The 21,345-nt window shown below is 35.7% G+C and overlaps 1 long non-coding RNA gene across 1 annotated transcript; it reads left to right on the forward strand.

Annotated features, from left to right (window-relative positions):
• Positions 1-4,340: 4,340 nt before the first annotated feature.
• Positions 4,341-5,741, forward strand: LOC110903885. The gene is made up of 3 exons (XR_004892839.1): positions 4,341-4,555; positions 4,634-4,779; positions 5,548-5,741. It is a non-coding gene; the product is annotated as an uncharacterized LOC110903885 (long non-coding RNA).
• Positions 5,742-21,345: the final 15,604 nt, after the last annotated feature.

Here is a 21,345-nt window from a genome sequence, read left to right on the forward strand (position 1 = left end):
TGTTGAAGGTTCGGTGGGTTTTGGTGTTCAAAAAGTTTGGGTTTTTTTTCTGCTTGAAGTTTGGGTTTTTTTTTTCTGCTTAAAGTTTGGGTTTTCCCTTGTTTAAAGGTTGCAAAAGGGCAATGGGTTTTATAAGTTTACTAGTTTAAAATTGAATATGTTTCGTCATGCCGTTGTTTTTGTCTTGAATTAAATGTGTTTCACATGATGATTTTGTGCTTATTGGTGCCTTTTGATGGTTGGAAGCCAGGGGTTGTGTATAAAATAGTGAAGTGGTGGTTGTCTGGTAATTTTTGGCGTGTGTTCTTGATTTTTCTGGTGATTTTTTATCAGTGAACTATGTGGGTTTGATCTATTGGATTAGGTGGCGATGATGCCAAAAAAAAAACTAGATTTTTGATGACGATGGCGCGGCAAGGATGGTGAATGGTAGGTTTTTGAACATGCAACCCCACTTTGCGGCCGTTTGATTATCGGAAAATTTGAGCCAAACCCCGTTTTTTTTCGAGATAAACTTTTGTTTTGATGTTGTTGGTTTTTTATATTTTTTTGGTCAGTCGATGACGATAACAATCTATCTGAGACACCTACCAAGTTTGCGATTTCTAGGTGCGTTTGTTTTGCGTAAAAAAGTTTTTGTAAAAATAAAAAGTTAAACCGTAAACTTTTTAACGTAAAACGTAAAAAGTTTAACGTAAAACGTTAAAAGTTTAACGTAAAACGTAAAAAGTTTAACGTAAAATAGTAAAACGTAAAAAGTTTAACATAAAACGTAAAAAGTTTAACGTAAAACGTAAAAATTTTAACGAAAACGTAAAAACGTAAAAAGTAAAACGTAAAAACGTTAAAACGTAAAACGTAAAAACGTAAAAATATTAAAAAATCTGTAAAAATTTGGAATTTAAAAAGCTTTTAATAAAAAAATTCTTTAAAAAATAAAAACTAACATAATAATAAAAAAATAGTAATAAAAAACAATAAAGACAAAATTGAGTAAATTTACTAAACTAACATTTTGGATTAAAATATTAAAGACATAATAAGACAAAAAATATTTAATAATACTTTTTAATTACTTTTAGTCTCATCCATTGATCTTGAAGATCTAATGGTTGAAAAGTGGTTCTCTCGGTTCTTACAACTGGAGGTGGTTTTCATTTTAGCGCTCTCCTATATATATAGGGAGAGGATCATGAGAAAACTACATATAAATGAGAAAACTAGAAAACTAACTAAAAAACCTAAAAAAAGCCAAAAAAAACATACCAAATTTTTTTTTACAATTTTTATAAAAATTTTGCTACTTTTTATATATAAAAAAATTTTCAAAAAAAATAAAATTTGTTGTACTGCACATGTGTATTATATGTGATTATATGTGTACTAAACATGTACTACACATGTGCACTATATCCGTAATAGTGCACATGTGCAATACAACAAAAAAAAACTTTCTTTTTTATTTTTTATTTTTTTTTGAAAATTTTTTTCCATGTATAAAAACCTCTGATTTTTTTATAAAAATTTGGTATCTTTTTTTGGCTTTTTGAGTTAGTTTTTTGGTTTCTCATTTAAACTAGTTTTCTCATGATCCATCCCCTATGTATATATAGAAACGGGTTTAGGAGAAAACGCTCAAAAGTGTGAGAACGGTGAGAACGCATCCTGGCTCAACACGTGTCCCGCGACATAGAGAAAGTCGGATGGGCTTTTTTGTCTTTTCATTCTTCTTTTATTTTCCCAACGCGGTATAATATTTTATGGCGTCTAAGTTTTTTTTGGCGTTAATTGTATTTTTTAAACTTTTTGGCATTGAATTAATTGTTTTTGTGTCACATATATATTTTTTTGGCGTTATAGAGTTTTCTGGTTAATTTTTTTGGCGTTTATGGCGTTTTGTATAATAATTCACTACGAGTCTCTAATATTTGCATAAGATTACAATAAGACCAATTTTTTTTTTGGCGTTTAGTGAATTTTTTGGCGTTTAATACCCTTTTCAAGGTGTTTTGCCAGTAGCTGTTCTCCCAGTTTTCATTATTCTAGCATTTTGGTGTTTGTAGTTTTTGGCGTTTTATATAATAATGTATTTTATTTATAGAGAATTAGATAACAAATCATCATATAACTTGATATCAAAACAATAGAAAATGAAAACAAAACTAATAAAAAATGGTAATCTAATTTCTCTTCTGAATCTTCACTGTCATCAGCCTCTATCTTCTTGAATTTGTTTTTGGCGTTTTGAACCTTTTTTGAATACTTTAGCTGGATGCCAACTTTCCTTCATAAACCCCATCCTTTTCAGAAGAAGTTGCTTAGTGGCATCCTGTTTTTTGGTGTGATAGTCTTGTTTGGTGGCATGTCATTGAAGATCAACTCGTGCTTGATGCTATTTGTAATAATAGAGTCCAAAATAGCATTTTATACTTTGGTTGAACCCTTTCTTCCATACCTATAATCATCAAGAACAAAGCTCACATGATGGCATATCACTGTCATCAGTATCTTTTTATTGAATATTTGTCCATCTCATCCAGCAAAATATTATTGAGTTAACCCCCTCAGAAAAAGGATCCATTTTAGTGAAAGCTTTGGCATCTGTGGCGTTTTAAAGGGAGTGGTTTCTAGAGGATATGGCGTTTTTGTGTTTTTCTGGGTGTGATTAATTTCATTGTGTATAGACCCTTCTCTTATAGGAGTTTTTTGGCGCGTAGTTTAGGCGGGACTTTTTATTGTAATAAATGATAGTAATAAAGTAACTGTCTTTTCAGTTACTGTATTTTGTATTTACTGTGTTGATCAGCTTTTATCATTTTTATAGGTTATAGACGTCCCATCTTCTAAGTTTGGCGTTTTTTTAAATGGCCTTATGCAGACCAACATGACAAAATACAATAACGGAGTAAATAAAATATTAAGCAGGGAAAATATTTTTTGTTATTTTTGGCATTTTGTTAGGGTTAACCGTTTTTAGTATTATTTTGATGTTTTGCTAATAAAGATAGAAATATATCATTTAATTATCTTAAAAAAAGAAGATTACATAGAAGAAAAAAAAGAGGGAATAAAAAATTAAAATCCTTCATCAGAAGGTACTTTATCTGAATATTATCCATCACTTGTGTCATCTTCTTTCTCCTCGGAGTCTTCATCTTGATCTTCATCCATGTCATCACATTCACCTTCATCAGCTTCTTGTTCCTGAAGATTCTGAAGCCTCCACCTGAACATGTCTTGCATTAACTCCAATTTTGAGTCTATTTTTGTGTTGGTACAAGTGGCGTTATGCAATTCTTCCATGAAACCCAGTCGCTGCTTTGTCATGATGGTCTCTAGCTAGTAGAGTTCCTGCTCTCCGCTGTCGTATGTAACCGTCACTATGTCTGTTTCATCATCAAAACGCCATGATGTCATGACAGGGTCTGGCTTCACATCTCCTTTGATTGGTCCCAATTTGCTGGTTAATGCTTTCATAAGCATATGTGTTTCATGGCATTCGTTGTCTAGAGCGATGCCAATGGATAAGATTTGCCTCTGTATTTCTTCTTCCATCTTCAGAATTGCCCTGACCGTCTTAACATACACTCTCTTTCTGTTGTCAAAATGGAGGACGTATCGCCTGATTCCCATAGTGTATCTCTATGAAACGATTGTTGCCATTTTTGGCGTTTTGTTTAAGTTGGCGTTTTTGGTCAGCGATTTTTTTTTTTTGCAGAAAATGGATAGATTGAAGTGATTATGGAAGCTATGGTTTACGTTTGTTTATATAATGATGTTTTGGCGCGTAATTTAGGAGGGGAATTTCTTCTAATAAATGTTAATAACTAAAATTCAGTTATTTGTGTTGTTTCATCTTCCTGTAATATTCAACGCGTTTTATTTTTAGTTTTTGCGTTTTGTTTTTAATGGCGTTTTATCATTTGATGGCGTTTTGAATATGAGGGGTAAAAGACCCTTTTACCCTTAATGAAGCGCGTCCCACCTAATAATATTGATGTTATTTACGAAAACGCCACCGGGCAATCTAGTCCATGGATTGTTTTGATCGGACGATCCATAATCGTTCTCACCGTTCTCACACTTTTGACCATTTTCTCTAAATCCTGATCCTATATATATATATATAGGATTAGGTTCAAACGTGAACAAAATCCTATGCGTGAACTGCGTGAACTGATCTGGGCCCTTGATTTTGATCATCTTGAGATTTTAAGTCAATGGCATGATGGTAATTATTTGATTAATTGTTACTAATTAATTAAATGAATAAGGGTATATGTGTAATTTCTATTTTAAACTGATTGCATAAATCTCGTTCTCTCCACATTTAGGTTTCAAAATCCCACAAAACTCTTTCTCTCTCACATATCATCGTAGCAGAGGACGACGAACCCTAAAATTGATCCTCGCCGCCCGCCTCCCACCGCCACCACCACCTCTAGTCGTCGACCTTCCATCCTATCGTCATCAAACATCACCGCTCCTTCGAAGATTATTCTCCTTCCGATTTGGGCCCTCAATCGATTTTCACTCACACACAATAATCAATCAGGTACACTTCGTTCATATTATTCTTCAATTTGTTTCTGTCAAATTTTATGTGTTGTTTATTGATTTAATGGGAAAGCAGGCAGAACGTCGATCATATGCGTCCAGGCCCTGGTTCTTTCTTCATCATCACAGTAGTCAACAGAGGAGTGTAAGGTCGAAATCGAGTGAGTAAACAAGCCGATATCATCATCATCATCAACGCAGGAGGACATCATCATCATTAAGGTAAAAAAATTCTTGTTTTATTTTTTGGTTTTCGGCCTAGTAAACCTGGTATGTAATTTTCAATTGAACTAGAAAGCTTATTTTCATTTTTCATGATATGATTTCAAGCTTACTCCCTATAGGATAGGAGGATTTTGTTACTTACTGTAATCAGTAATCTCCAATTTCTTGGTAACTAATTGTTGCCTTCAAGGTGTTTGATGAAATGCCTCAGAGAATTTGAACTTTGAGAAACACACGTGAGTGTTTCCAATTGTGTTTTGTTGGGTAACTTGATTTTGGATATCTGGTTTGTACACACCCCTTTTACTATTTTGATTAAAATGTGAATAAAACATAGTTTTCCAAGGGTGAGCCACATAGCATAAATAATCAGTTTTCTTGCAGCAATTCTTCAGCTACTTCTCTCCGTCTAAATAATTAGGAATGAGCATTTTAGACGCACATCCAAACACTCCTTATGGCTGTATATATCAAACATATATAACATCTATTATATGCGAGCTATGTGACTAACGTTGTGGATATATGTAGATGCAAACACTGAATTAAAATTCTTTGTTCATAGGATTTTATGGGTTGTTTATTCATTTAATAATGTGTCAAATTTTTAACAAGAAAGTGGTTTGACTTCACCTATAAAATTACTCAGACACTAATATCAATTGCACACGACTGACACCCCTGTTTCCAGACACATCCTTGATGCGCTACAGTTATCGTCCTCAAAATTACTCAGACACTAATATCGACTTTCATTTGTTGCAGGGTTGTAATGATTTCAGTTTCTTTTCAAGTCGAAACATTAAGGTTGCAATGCCTGTTGGGAACTATACTACATCGAGCATGAAATTCAGGTACTAGTCTATTTCTAACTAGAACTACAGTTTTGATGTGTTATTTGAATGGACTATAACTATACACCGTCATTATTAGATGTGTCATTAGTTTTTTCACTGCTTTAAGGCGATGTACACATGTGTGTTCTGATTTTGCTTGTTTTTAAGGCGTTGTACACATGTGTATTCTGATTTTTACTCTAGTTTTAAGGCACTGTACACATGTGTATTCTGATTTTGCTATGTTTTTAAGGCGCTGTACACATGTGTATTCTAATTTTTGCTATGTTTTTAATGCGATGTACACATGTGTATAGCGTCTGTTTCTGTGATATCTCATTTTTTTTGTATTGCATGTGTAAAGTTGTTGATGTACACTTGTGAATTATGCAAAGTACTAATTGCTGTAAACGAGGAAAGTGGAGATGGAAGGTCGATAAGGATGATTCACGTATGAGGTCGATAAGGATTATTCACGTATGTTTGTTTGCTTGGTCGATAAGGATGATTCAGCATACAACGCGGCGAATAGTTGTAAAAGACCATGTCTTTTTTATTTTTCCTATTATGTTGCGTTTATTGTTTTCACGAAACTGGAACTTGTAATTGTATGTTTTTTTTTGGTTTGGCAAACATTATGGAAATTGTTATTTGTTTAATATAAAATAGGTTTACAAGTTTTGTTTATATGTATGTAGTATGTAGCTAATTACACATATGTACCATGTTGAGTACACATGTGTACTGTTCAATTCATATCAAAGTACACATGTATATACCGTTGAAATATGAAGGTTACGTGAATCTTAAAAATCATAATCCAAATTCTGGTGGTGAAATCTAAAAAATAAAAATGAAATAAAAGATAATGTGGATAATGAATTTAAAATAGGAAAGATGTAACTTAATTCAATTATTAAAATAATTATTTAAATCTAATTTTTTATATAATTACAATCATACCCTTAACAACTAAAAAGGAAATCAATGGTCCAGATTAGTTCACGCAGTTCACGTATGGGATTAGGTTCACGCTGGAACCCTACCCTATATATATATATATATATATAGGGTAAGGTTCATGCAAGAACCACCCTTATTGCGAGAACCACGAGAACCAATGTGAACACAAAATAAAATCTAAAAAAAATCAAAAAAGCGCTCAGAAAAAAAAAATTAATATTTTTTTTAAAAAAAATCGCTATATTTCGTTACAAAAAAAAAACAACTTTTTTTTTCGAGTAACAGTTATCCATGTATATGTGCATATGTATCATTACTTCGACAAATTCGGTAATACATTATCAGGAATAGACAATTGCACTTTAATTTACAATACCATCTGTAATATACTACTTTTTACATTATCAATATTCAAAATGCACATGTGCATCATTAGGTATAACCATGATATAACGTGTTTTGGTACAAAAAATCTGTGATTTTGAATGGAGAAGTAGGCCCATATACATGTTTTTTGGTTAGTTATATCTAGTGGTTGATGGTTTGGTTATAGTTGTCAATTTATGATGTAATATATTGATTGGATGGCATAAATGGTGTTTACATACATGTAATAAAGTGAAAATATTTGTAATGGTATTGTATTATGGATGGTATAAGGTAATGGTATTGTATTATGGATGGTAGGAGGTAATGGTAGTGTATTATGGATGGTATGATAGATGAAAGGGAAAGTGTATTCAAAGTAGTGTACCAAAACACCTTATTTCATGTAGGTAGAAACAGCTGAATCTTCACTAAAACTGCTGATTGTATTGATTATCACTCGATTACATGCAGTTCTTCACACCGGCAGCACTTCGGCATGGAATACAAGATCATCTCTATTGTTTCGCTCATGGGAACAGCTATATATAGGCCTCATGGTTTCGCTTATGTGTACATGACACATAAGCGGAACCTTTACAATGACAGAAAAGCGGAACGTCATGTCCAAATGAGCGAAACCTGTATTGATCACAAGAGAGAAACCAGTTTTGTTCTTAAGAGCGAAACTAGGGTTTGTCAGTTTAAGCGAAACCCTGATATACCCTTGGAGCGAAACTTGTGATGTATCTAAGAGCGGAACCTTATGAGCGGGACTACTGATCTACAAATGAGCGAAACCTCAACGATGCACTTGGAGCGAAACCTTCTGTGTCTTAAAAGCGAAACCTCTCAATTTAGTTGACACAAGAGTGAAACTACCAAGCATTTCAGAGCGAAACCTCTCAATTGTATGTCACACAAGTGAAACCTGATGATCAAATAAGCGAAACTATACAATGTCCGAATAAGCGAAACCTATTCGGAGGTCAATTTGGTCCATTTTTAGTTCGTATTTAGGTCTCAAACTTTCCAGTGTTTGTCAATGTCCAATAACACACATTCTGTGAAATTTTGAGCAAATTCCGACCGGTAAAATTTTCTGAATTGATGAAAGAAGGTGTAGAAATCAGAATTTTTGAGCGAAAACGAGCTAAACGGTAAGAACTCTTCCTCCTGAGCTCTGATACCACTTGTAGGAACGTTAGACGACCTAACGAGTCGATCAGAAGAGTCCTCAGACTAAATCAGAGGCGAAATTCATTGATTCAGTCTTTGTTTAGCTTGATTTCACTATTTAACGTCTCTTTTATTGATCTGCTAACAAGATACAAGCTCTGGAGACAAACTGGCAGGGCTTCGCCGTACCATACAAGATCACAACTGAACTACTCTCTAGTTTCGCTCATGTGACCCCTATATATAGGGCACATGGTTTCGCTTATGCATACATGCTCACAAGAGCGAAACCATTACATTGACAAATAAGCGAAACTAATCCTAATTACACATAAGCGAAACTATCTTAGTGTCATATGAGCGAAACTATGTCTAAAACATGATTTCTCGATTTCCGTGTATGATACAATCTGCCCTAATCTAAGACTCGAACGAAGATGTAGTCGACAGACAACTGCACCAACAGACTCCCCCTTGAATGTTGACGGAATCTTCAGTGAGAGTCTTCAAACATGACAACTCTTCAATCTCGATCGGTCTTCTTTAGGAACTCTTCCTGGAATCATGTGCCCGAATCTTTCTCTGGTTCTAACTCTTGTCAGACTCCCCCTATCATCAAGCTGGGATCGCTATCTGGAATTTGTCATCACCATTGAAATCAAATCCTGGCTTTATCAGTTTAAGCTCTTCTCAGGTTCTGATGTATCTCCTGGCTTTCCGTAGCAGCAGGATCAGAAACCTACACAACTCAAACATTCTATTACAAACCAACAAAGTTGTGATTCAACTTAATGAATCAACTAAACATTCGAGAATTTTTCTCATTTAAAAACTTATCAAAATTTGAAACATTTCAAAGCAATTAACCAGCCCATCTGTTCATCATGTTTAGCCTTTGAGATGTTGAATATCAGTTTTCCAACATCAATTGTCGAAAATCTTTTTGGATTTTTCAAATATGAAACATAAACAAAAACAAAATTTAAACGCAGAAATAAAATATGTACAAACACTATTTTTGTGAGTTCGTACAAGAGGATCATATCAGCTGCCGACTAATCACAAACACCGTTAAGCTGTTATTTCATTTTAAGCATTAAACAATTCGCGTAGATTACCGATATATTGATCCACTTAAATTCTCACAAAATGTTCAACCTGTTCGGGATACAGAATTAGTGTTTTAGAACTTAAACATTTACATGTGTCCCACCTCAGTATATACTCCCGTATCCAGACCCCAATATTCAGTCTTACAGGTGAGTATACCACAGCTGATATCTGTTAAGGGTTAGGTGCGAGGGCCGTGAGAGCTCAGGTCGATACTTCCGTATACGCAGAGAGATGACGGCTTCGACTTTAAGGTGTGTCCCCTTTAGAGGATCTTTTGTTTACAACAGCAGCGACTATCACTTTTATTGTTTCATCAGCATGCTGAGGGCGAGCTTATATTTCAAAGCTTTTTGCAGAAAGTATTATCCGGGGACTAGGTCAGTACTTCCATACAGCAGAAGTCCTGGGATAATACCCCAGATATCACTGAGTATAAAGACCTAGTATCTCAGAATACGGGACCTTTCAAACAGGATTTCAGGGGTTACCTATATATCCTGGAGGTGTTCCCCACGTAAACGCAAGTGAAAATTATTTTTATATCCTAAACTGATCTACTAATTTTGTGAAAACCTACCGGCACATCTTTAGCGAGACTGCTTAATTGCATTTATACATTACAATTCTATACCGTACTGTGCCAGTCTAGCTGATGTACTATCATTTCCCCTTATTCGCACCAAAACTCATTTTTTAATTTTTCCACTTGTACTAGCTGATACCACTTGTAGGATCGTGTTCTGACCCGATTGAGTCGTTCAGAGGCGTTCAACTACGTTTCAGGTGCGGAATTACAAGAAATGTAGGTAGAAACAGCTGAATCTTCACTAAAACTGCTGATTGTATTGATTATCACTCGATTACATGCAGTTCTTCACACCGGCTGCACTTCAGCATGGAATACAAAATCATCTCTATTGTTTCGCTCATGGGAACAGCTATATATAGGCCTCATGGTTTCGCTTATGTGTACATGACACATAAGCGGAACCTTTACAATGACAGAAAAGCGGAACCTCATGTCCAAATTAGCGAAACCTGTAATGATCACAAGAGCGAAACCAGTTTTGTTCTTAAGAGCGAAACTAGGGTTTGTCAGTTTAAGCGAAACCCTGATATACCCTTGGAGCGAAACTTGTGATGTATCTAAGAGCGGAACCTTATGAGCGGAACTACTGATATACAAATGAGCGAAACCTCAACGATGCACTTGGAGCGAAACCTTTTGTGTCTTAAAAGCGAAACCTCTCAATTTAGTTGACACAAGAGCGAAACTACCAAGGACTTCAGAGCGAAACCTCTCAATTGTATGTCACACAAGCGAAACCTGATGATCAAATAAGCAAAACTATACAATGTCCGAATAAGAGAAACCTATTCGGAGGTTAATTTGGTCCATTTTTAGTTCGTATTTAGGTCTCAAACTTTCCAGGGTTTGTTAATGTCCAATAACACACATTCTGTGAAATTTTGAGCAAATTCCGACCAGTAAAATTTTCTGAATTGATGAAAGAAGGTGTAGAAATCAGAATTTTTGAGCGAAAACAAGCTAAACGGTAAGAACTCTTCCTCCTGAGCTCTGATACCACTTGTAGGAACGTTAGACGACCTGACGAGTCGATCAGAAGAGTGCTCAGACTAAATCAGAGGCGGAATTCATTGATTCAGTCTTTGTTTAGCTTGATTTCACTATTTAACGTCTCTTTTATTGATCTGCTAACAAGATACAAAGCTCTGGAGACAAACTGGCAGGGCTTCGCCGTACCATACACGATCACAACTGAACTACTCTCTAGTTTCGCTCATGTGACCCCTATGTATAGGGCACATGGTTTCGCTTATGCATACATGCTCACAAGAGCGAAACCGTTACATTGACAAATAAGCGAAACTAATCCTAATGACACATAAGCGAAACTATCTTAGTGTCATATGAGCGAAACTATGTCTAAAACATGATTTCTCGATTTCCGTGTATGATACAATCTGCCCTAATCTAAGACTCGAACGAAGATGTAGTCGACAGACAACTGCACCAACATAAACACTATTTTATATAGTTGGTTGAAAAATTATACCAATTAATTGGCCTATGTATGAGTGACCTGTCTAATAAAAAAAGTATATAAAAAACTTATATTATTAGACAGGTATATTACGGGTAAGTTAACTATAAGAAATATGAAGTACCTTGACGGGTTCAGGAACCGTTTACTAATTAAACTATAAAAATACATTGTATTTGAACCTACTCTGTTTTTAATGAAACTTGGTTCAAAATGTAGACAAAAATATTCTCGTTCTAATGACATATTCATTGTTTTCTAGAACATCATATTTTAGAAGTTATACGCGCCAAATAAGTGAAGCAGTTAAATTAATTATAATATATAAATTAATAAAATAATAAAAATTATATACTAACTTCACAGTTGCTTTACGTGGACTAGTAATAATAAAATAAATTTAAAATTTTAACCAAAGATTCAATTGTAATGACAAGATGGATACGCGTCTCAATTTTCAATACGTGTCTCAACTTTCAACAATTGCTGTACACTACAAGCATTCCTCTCAACTATATATGTAGTTTACCATGCAAACTTTAATTCTGCTTCTTTCCTTTCTTTCGTTCTAGTCCTTTTGTCTATTTATATATATATATATATATCTTATTTACACTATAAATAAATAAATAATAAAGCCATGTCCCGTTTTAAGTATTGTAACTCCCGATTACCGCTACCCTTTCCGATTGATCTGGAACCCATAACTCATGTCAGGACTCTGCCCGACTAAGTTCGTTGGGATTCTGTCTCGGGACAAGGTTGAATTAGGGGTACTATACTTACCACGAGTGCATTATATATTTTAATAGCCCAGAAATTATACCCAAGATTTATACCAGGAGGTTTTCTAGTTGAACCCTAATGTTACAAAGTGGGTCCATTCTTTTTTCTCACCGTTTTATTTCCTTTTTGTGATTCACCCAAAACTATTATTTATTATTTTATTTTGTCAAATAAGAAACCCTATTTGAGACCCCCAAGTAATCCTGCATAAACCCTAAAATTTCAGAACATTCAGAATCAGAATCAGGGCCCCTAAAACTCAAGGGGGGTAAACCCTTATTGAAGATTATCTTCAAAACTCGTTGTCAAAATTTAAATTTCGTTCGACGTCGACTCAGCAGGGCTACCCAGGTGACAAGCCTACTCTAGGCTAGGGGGACTTGACTCGCGACACGCGACAAGGGCCGCGAATTCTTCCGCAGCTCGCGGGAGGCTCCAAAAGTGGGTATAAATAGGGGGTCTGGGACTTGAAATCTGGTGCTAGTTCGACGTAAAATTTTGAAATATACGTTGAGTTATACGTTTATTACTACAAATACACACTAGCTCGAATTCTGCTACGATACAGGGTATTAACTCAATCGCCGCTACGATTCAATATCCGATCGACTGAAACTATCCGACAGGATGTTTAAGTGCTATCCTTTGTCATTAGTCGTGATTCCGACAGGATGTTTGAGTACCGCCCAAACTCGGGGTAGGCTCTGTCATTCGTTGTGAATCCGATGGATGTTTAAGTGATTACACTTTGTCATTCGTCGTGAGGGTTTTAATCTCGTGAGTTTATCGTAAATGCTGTATTAGTTATTTACCTAGTTTTGGGTGCATTATCGCTTAAATTAGGTTATCAGGCTTGTCCATAGGTTAAACTCTACCCCATACACTTACAATCAAAGTAGATGCTAATTCTCAGAAGAATCTGAATCATGAAGCTTGTTAATTCAATACTGCATGCTTATAATGTGAGTCATTCTCTTTTTATCAACTGTTTTACAATACTCCAAATTATTTTCCAAAGCTATAATTACAGGGATTAAGTCTTTGTAGTCTCCAATTACAGCCGGTATGTGGGGTATTGTGCACATTACTACTGTTTTTTTTATCATTTTAAGTGAACGTGCCTAAATTATGATATACACTATTAGGTAGTCAGACCTAAATAGTGATATACGTCACTTTTGGGTGAACAGACCCAACAGTGATATGACCACAGTCAAAGATCCGGTCGAGTGACAAATACTGTGGGTAGTTAGTTGATATCAGGAAACATTGTAATTGCTCTTAATATTGTAAATTATAACAAATCAGTTTTTGTATAAAACCTGAATGAACTCACTCAGTATTTCCCGCTGACAAAACCTTTTTAAAATGTGTTTCAGGTCATTACAGTAGATTGGAATAAGAGTTGGATGCGGCACCAAAAGGCATAAAAGAAGTGGCTTATTTTATTAATTAAATCAAATTAAGAAATATTGTTTTATGTAATTGGGTTTATCCCTTATTAAAGCTACCTTGGTAAAACATGGGTTTATCCCATCTATTTAATAAATAAAAATCCGGTGTTTTCTAAACTCTGATATTTTTCCTAACTCACGGTCCTGATGAAATTTCCGCTGCAATATTTTCAAAAATAACCACCGGTACCACTTGGCTGCTCACGGCTCCCGATTCCGTCGAAGGTGGGTCGGGGGTCGTGACAGTTCTCGCGGTTCTTGTAATAAAGGGTGGTTCCTAACGGATCCTTCTCCTATATATATATATATATATATATATATATATATATATATATATATATATATATATATATATATAGGGCCGCTAAAATGAAAACCACCCCAGTTAAGAGAAACACGAGAACCACTTTTCAACCATTGATCTTTGGAGATGAATGGATGAGATTAAAAGTTATAAAAACAATATTAAATTCTTTTTGTCTTATTATGTTTTTAATATTTTAATGTTAAAAGGGCAGTTTAGTAAATTTGCTTGTTTTGTCTTATTGTATATATTGTTTTAATTACTTTTTTTTGTCTTATTAAGTGCATTTTTTTTATTAAAATCAGATATTTTAATTAAAAAACATTTTAAGATCTGATTTTTTTTAGTGTTAGGATTTTTTTACAAAAAACGTTTTTTCGAGCCGGTTTTTTTACGAGCCGTTTTTTACGCCCCGTTTTTTACGTGCCGTTTTTTGCGCCCCGTTTTTATGTGCCGTTTTTACGCCCGGTTTTATACGCCGTTTTTTTACGCCTGGTTTTACACGCCGTCTTTTACGCCCGGTTTTACGCGCTGTTTTTTAGCCCTGTTTTTATGCACCGTTTTGCGCCCCCGTATTCACGCCCTGTATTTACGCGTCGTTTTATCACCCGATTTTTTTACGAGCCATTTTTTACACCCCGTTTTTACGTGCTATTTTTTACGTGCTGTTTTTTACGCATTGTTTTTTTACGCGCCGTTTTTTACGCCCCGTATTTACACGCCGTTTTTTTTACACACACATTTTTAGACTTTAAAGAGAAGAGAGAGATGATTTGATGATTTTGATTAAAGGACTATATTACCCTTTTGGTTGTCATTATCTGATTGGTGGAGAGTGGTTCTCGCGATTTTCGCAACTGGGGGTGGTTTTCATTTTAGTGGCCTCCCATATATATGGTAGGGATATTGTGCACAATGGCGGACCCAGAAATTTTTTTCATGGGGTGCGAAATTTTTTTGGTGTTGATAGTTGTTTATCTATCTAAATATAAAAAAAAAGTTTCGCTTCGGGTCGGATCGAGTTGAGTCACATACTAAAACGATTAAACCTAATCAATTTTCAAATACATAATAAAAATTCGTCATTCTTCATTAGAAATATATAATGGAAATACAATATATCTACAATCACTCTCGATGGATTTTTATTTTTGAAATCTAACCATAAGGTAATAAAATTAACAAAACTAGAAAAACCTAAGAATGATCGAACAACATTACTTTCCTCCAATGAAAACAAGATTTAGATACGTGATTAAACTCTAAATTACATAAATAATAATAAATAAAATAATAAATATAGATATTTTGAGTTAAAACAAAATAAAGTAATACAATAAAATGAATAAAAGCTTTAGAGGCTTTAGTCTTTGATCAGAAGGTTTAATGTAAAAATATAAGAAAATAGGTAAATAAAAAATGCATCACTCTCGCTACTTTGCTAGCTGTGAACTGATATATCAAAAATAGTAAATTACACAATGAACCAACGAAAATGACAAAACAATTCAAATAGAAATAAATAGTGGATTAAAATATTAGGCCTCAGTGGGCTATTATGACACCCATTGGCCCAATACTTGCATAAAATAAAACAAAAAACCTAGCCGTTTTTCCTAACCCTTCACTTCACCTTCTTCTATTTCACCTTCTTCTATGCAGACCTAACCGGAGAAAAATCTTAATGAACCAATGGGTGTCGGAAATTTTTTTTCTTGTATCTTCACTTTTCTCTATGCTCTTCCATTTTTCACTCCTTCATGGGGTGCGGCATCAAAATTTCATGGGGTGCGCTTGAGATTTTCACCGAGGATAACCCTTAAAGTTTATTTTTCAAGGGGTGCGCCCGCCCACCCACGGGTAGTAGTGGGTCCGCCCCTGATTGTGCATTAATTCAGAAGTGTGAGAAGTGTATTATAACACTATATATAACACTATATGTTAGGATCGGAGTCTGTCATGATTATACTCGGTTGTATAATTTTGACAGAACAATGAATATAAAATGAGATTAAGTGCAACGGTAATGAGAAACAAACTTTGTGAACACAATCAAAAGAGAAAATAGTTTGGTAAACAAATGCTTTTCATTAAGTTGAATGATTGAGATACAAAGCAAATGATTACAGCATGTTTACAGAACTAAGCTCCCCCTCAGCCTGATACCCCAAGGTTGGTTGCACAAGATGAAAGGATTGGACTGAAGAAGAAGAATGCACTCAGTCAATCAAATGTAATAGTACAGGGTACTGCTCCATTTATAGGCAAACCAAACCACTGAAGCATTTCAGCTGACGTCACCATGATAGTGACATCTAACAAACTAACAACCTATAAACACTGTTCTAAACAAACTACTAATGTGTAACATCTGATTATAAGTACAAAACAAGAGATAACAACTGCTTCACATTCCACTGTTGTAGCCTGAGCACTAATGTTGAGCTTCAGTTCTTTCTTCAAAGGTGATCAGTCTTTGAAAGGGCAGTGCTTGTGTCTTCAGCAGTACTTAGGAAACAGCAGTAGATAGAGCAACAGTGTTTGTCTTTAGCAGTCTTTAGAATCTCATCAGTGTTTGGTTCATCAGTTGTTATAGTGAGCAGTACTTATGATCCATCAGCTGTTAGAATACCACTGTCAAGGGGAAAACTAAGTGTAAACCGCTGTTTATTTTGAGTCCACTGTTGTGATCCGGTTTTGGCTTTCATTATCTGTTCCTCTAGTAGGGTTCAATCTCAACAATCTCCCCCTGGAACAGATAATGCCAAAACCCTTCATTATTCTGGACCTTTATTCCTCATCAGAAGTTCCTTAGCTTGTTCTTTAAATTCTTCTTCAAAATTCTTGGAACTCAGGTCATCTTCATCCCTACACAATTTAAGTTCAAGGAGATCTTGCAAATCTTCAACACTAAGGCCTAGTGCTTCTTTCCTTGATATGTACTTCACTTCACCATTGGTTCTGACCAGAGTCAATACGTGGGTCTTTTGATCAGATATCCACTTTAGTATTTTTAAACCTAATGGGTTTCTTGGGAGAGATTTATTCTTTGATGAGTTTGGAGATGATGGCCTTGTGAACACTTGCAGACTTTCAGACATTCTTTTGAAGGCCATCTCAATGACATTGTTAGCAGCAGCTATGTCTTCTGCAGTCTCTTTTCCGATCAGCTCTTACCTTTCAAAGTCTGTCATGACTGTCGAAGTGTTTGGTGATGCAGGCTTCGTTAATACCTTTTTAAAAAGGTTCTGAATCTTTGTTGAGTTCTCTTCTTTTAGACCCATTTTCATGATGGCATCATTGAAGTACTCAGCTTCCTTTTTTTTGACCTCTTCTTCAGACAGTTGTTTTCCTTCTTCTTGGTTTGTCACAAGAGTAGGATTGTCTGCTGATTTGAACATTGTTCTGAGGTTTTCTATCTGCTGTTCAAGCTTCATCATTTGTTCATGCTTCTTTGAAGTGCTTGAAACAGTTATCTTTCTTTTCTTCAGCCTTTCATAGGCTTCATCAGTCTGTTGTTTTGACCATTTTGCTATGGCATCAGCAGTGTCTACTTTAGCATCTACCAGTTCCTGTTTCCTCTTTTTATATTCAGAAGTAAGATCAGCAATTAGCTTTTTATATTTGTTCCAGTTTGAAGCTGTCTTCTTCTTACTTGGATCACCTTTAATCCTTTCAATCCTGTTTGCTTCATGCTTCAGAGCCACTATTGGCCATTCTTCAAATTGGTTTTCTTCAGCTGGATAGAATTTTTCTTTCATGATATATGCAATAAGTTCTTTTCTTATCGCCTTTCTTTGATCTGTCTTTTCTTTGCTCAGAACTTGTGCATAATCTTCCATCAGCTTAACTTTTGTAAGTAGGAACTCCAATCTTTTAGAAATGGCTTCATCACCCTGATCTTTACATTCGAGTTTAGCTCGAATCTTTGCTTGCCTGGCTTTCATTTCAAGATATTCATCCATGTCTTCTGGAACTATGAAGCCTATGAGAGAAGGAAATTTTCTTTTTGAAGAATCATCCTCGGTGTAGAATTGTTTCATCTCATTCTTTACAGCATCTAGTTCCAATGGATATTTTGCAGCAATAGGATCAAATTTTTCATCGGTGGCTTGAGTTGTTTCTCTTTTTCTTTTGTAAAGCTTTGTGGATGAAAAGGATTTTGCTTGTGACATAGGAATGGTGAGAGCAGTTGTGGATGATTGACTAACAGCAGTTGAAACAACTGGTGTTTCAACCGCTGTTGTCATTACAACTACTGATGTATCAGCAGATGTCTTCTGCTTTTGAGCAGGGGTTGTGATGGCAGTTGTTTGAGTTGTGATAAGTGGCTGACTAACAGTAGTTGGAACAACAGGTGTTTCAACCACTGTTGTCATTACAACAGATGTTGTAACATCTGTTGTGTTCTGCTTTTTGGCAGGAGGTGATGATGGGGTGGCTGTTTTTGATGGTGATGATGGTTTTGGTGCTGTAGACACAGATGGTGGTGGAGCAGTAGTTGTGGTGGTGTGTGGTGATGTGGTGTGTGTTGATACGACTGTTTTGGTTTGGCTACTTTCTGGCTCAACATATATACCATCATCAATTCCCTTTTTCTTCCACTTGATCTTCTCCCCCTTTTTGGCATTATCTGAGAAGGGTTCGTTCATGAAGAGAACAGTGGAGGGAACTTTTCCAGAGGCACTTTGAATGTGAGCTTTGATATCTGCTTGGGTATCTTTGAATCTTGATTGCACCATATTTGTCAGCTTTTGAACATGTATAGCATGCTGCTGATCTGCCATCTGCTTTTGTCTTTCCAGCAGTGGTTGGAACATGTTCCATAACTCATTTGCAGCAGGTGCCTGTTGAGCAGGTGCTTGAGCTGGAGGAGCAGCGGATTGGGCTTTCTGAGCTTTTAACAGCTGCTGCACCATCTCCTTTGTTTCAGCAACTGAGGTTTCCAGGTTTTCAACCCTGCCCGTCAATTCCTGGTATTTTGAATCATCACCTGAATTAACAGGATCATCTAAATCCCCACCAGCAGTGGTTTTACCAATGTATGACTTAGGAACAGAGTCCCAAAAATCAGCCATTGATGCCCCTTGTTCTTGGTACTGGGGACTTCTTTCTTTAGCACTTGATAACCTTTTGATGTTGCCAGTAGTTAAAACAATCTCACTGGTAGTTCTCAGTGGTGCTATTGAAGAAATTGCCTTCAAGGGAGTCTTATGAATGTAACCACTGTCCAAATGCAAACCAGTGGGTTCAACATTTGTAGTGGCTGCTCCACTTGAACTACTGACAGGAATTACTTGTAATTCCTGCAATGTAACCTCCTTAGTTGTTGTTGGGATGACAGAGATATCAACATCAGACCCAGTCACTTGTGGGAGTATACTCTCAGTGATAGGTGTTTGAGAGGAACTGGTTTGTGTCTGAGTAATACCAACTGTATGCAACAAGGGTATCATGGATTGTGGTAATATGGAGGGTGAGGGTGAAGGTGTAGAAAGAGACATGTCCTTGGGATTAGGACTGTGGAAGATGGATCCGAGTGGGTCCAGAGCTTCATATTGTGGGGTCCCTGTGCTTACAACCTGATCCTTTTTGTGAGGATGCAGGAGGAGTTTGAGGCAAGGGTTGAGATCTTTCTTCCATCTGCTGTGAGGAAGTAGCAGCAGTGGTTATTGGTGACTTTTGTGCTGTCACTGGCATTGACTCTGGGATCTCATCTTCCAGAGGTGCCTTTGGTTTGGGTTTGGTGGGCTTTCTGGATGTTTTTTTTTTGGTCTTTTTAGTGGTGGCAAGTGTGGGTTTCAAAACAGTGGGTGTGCTGCTTTGATCACCTGGAGCAGTGGGCTCAGCAGCAGATACATGAGGAGCAGTTTCATCTGCTAAATTCTGCTCAGGTACCTCTGCTTTTGTTTTTATTGGTGCCAACATTCTAGAGAATGTTTCAGGTGTTAAACAGTTTATTTTAAAAGAAGCACCTTGTTTGGGCAATTCTGCATCTTCCTTTACAATTTTTTGTTCAAAATAGTAGCTTAAAAATCTTGGAAAGAGCAGAAATGCTTTATTATCAACGTTTTTCACCAAATCATCAAATATTTCCTGTGAATAATTAAAATTTTCGTTGTTTAAAATTGCATACCCCAGGCATTGAATTTTTGATGGTATTTCATTAAAAGACGTTGTTTTATTAGAAGCACACATCAATAGAGTGTGAAACAAAAATCTGGGTGCAGAAGGGAAATAACCCTTTTGTAATGTATCCCTTTTTGGTTGCTCTGATATCAATTGTTAGGATCGAAGGCTGTCATGATTGTACTCGTTTGTATAATTTTGACAGAACAATGAATATAAAATGAGGGGTATGATTACAACATGTTTACAGAACTAAGCTCCCCCTCAGCCTGATACCCCAAGGTTGGTTGCACAAGATGAAAGGATTGGACTGAAGAAGAAGAATCCACTCAGTCAATCAAATGTAACAGTACAGGGTACTGCTCCATTTATAGGCAAATCAAACCACTGAAGCATCTCAGCTGACGTCACCATGATAGTGACATCTAACAAACTAACAACCTATAAACACTGTTCTAAACAAACTAGTGATGTGTAACATCTGATTATAAGTACAAAACAAGAGATAACAACTGCTTCACGTTCCACTGTTGTAGCCTGAGCACTGATGTTGAGCTTCAGTGCTTTCTTCAAAGGTGATCAGTCTTTGAAAGGGCAGTGCTTGTGTCTTCAGCAGTACTTAGGAAACAGCAGTAGATAGAGCAACAGTGTTTGTCTTTAGCAGTCTTTAGAATCTCATCAGTGTTTGGTTCATCAGTTGTTATAGTGAGCAGTACTTATGATCCATCAGCTGTTAGAATATCACTATCAAGAGGAAAACTAAGTGTAAACCGCTGTTTATTTTGAGTCCACTGTTGTGATCCGGTTTTGGCTTTCATTATCTGTTCCTCTGGTAGGGTTCAATCCCAACACTATATAACACCATATAAACACCGTATAACACTATTTAACACCATATAACACCATATAACACCATATAACACTATGTAACACTATATGACACTATATAACAATATATAACACTATACATCTATCATAGACATGCTATAAGACAAAATATAGTGTTATATTTGTTATATAGTGTTATATAGTGTTACATAGTGTTATATGGTGTTACATATTGTTATACGGTGTTATATATTGTTATAATAACTTCACACACTTCTGGATTAATGTACATGATGCTCTACCTATATATATATATATGTGTGTGTGTGTGTGTGTGTATGTAGGTAGAGGATCCTGTACATTAATCCAGAAGTGTGAGAAGTGTGTTATAACACTATATAACACCATATAAACACCGTATAACAATATGTAACACCATATAACACCATGTAACACTATGTAACACTATATAACACTATATAACAAATATAACACTATAGTTTGTCTGATAGCATGTCTATGATATATGTATAGTGTTA

Source organism: Helianthus annuus, chromosome 5, assembly GCF_002127325.2.
Source record: "Helianthus annuus cultivar XRQ/B chromosome 5, HanXRQr2.0-SUNRISE, whole genome shotgun sequence".
NCBI lineage: Eukaryota > Viridiplantae > Streptophyta > Magnoliopsida > Asterales > Asteraceae > Helianthus > Helianthus annuus.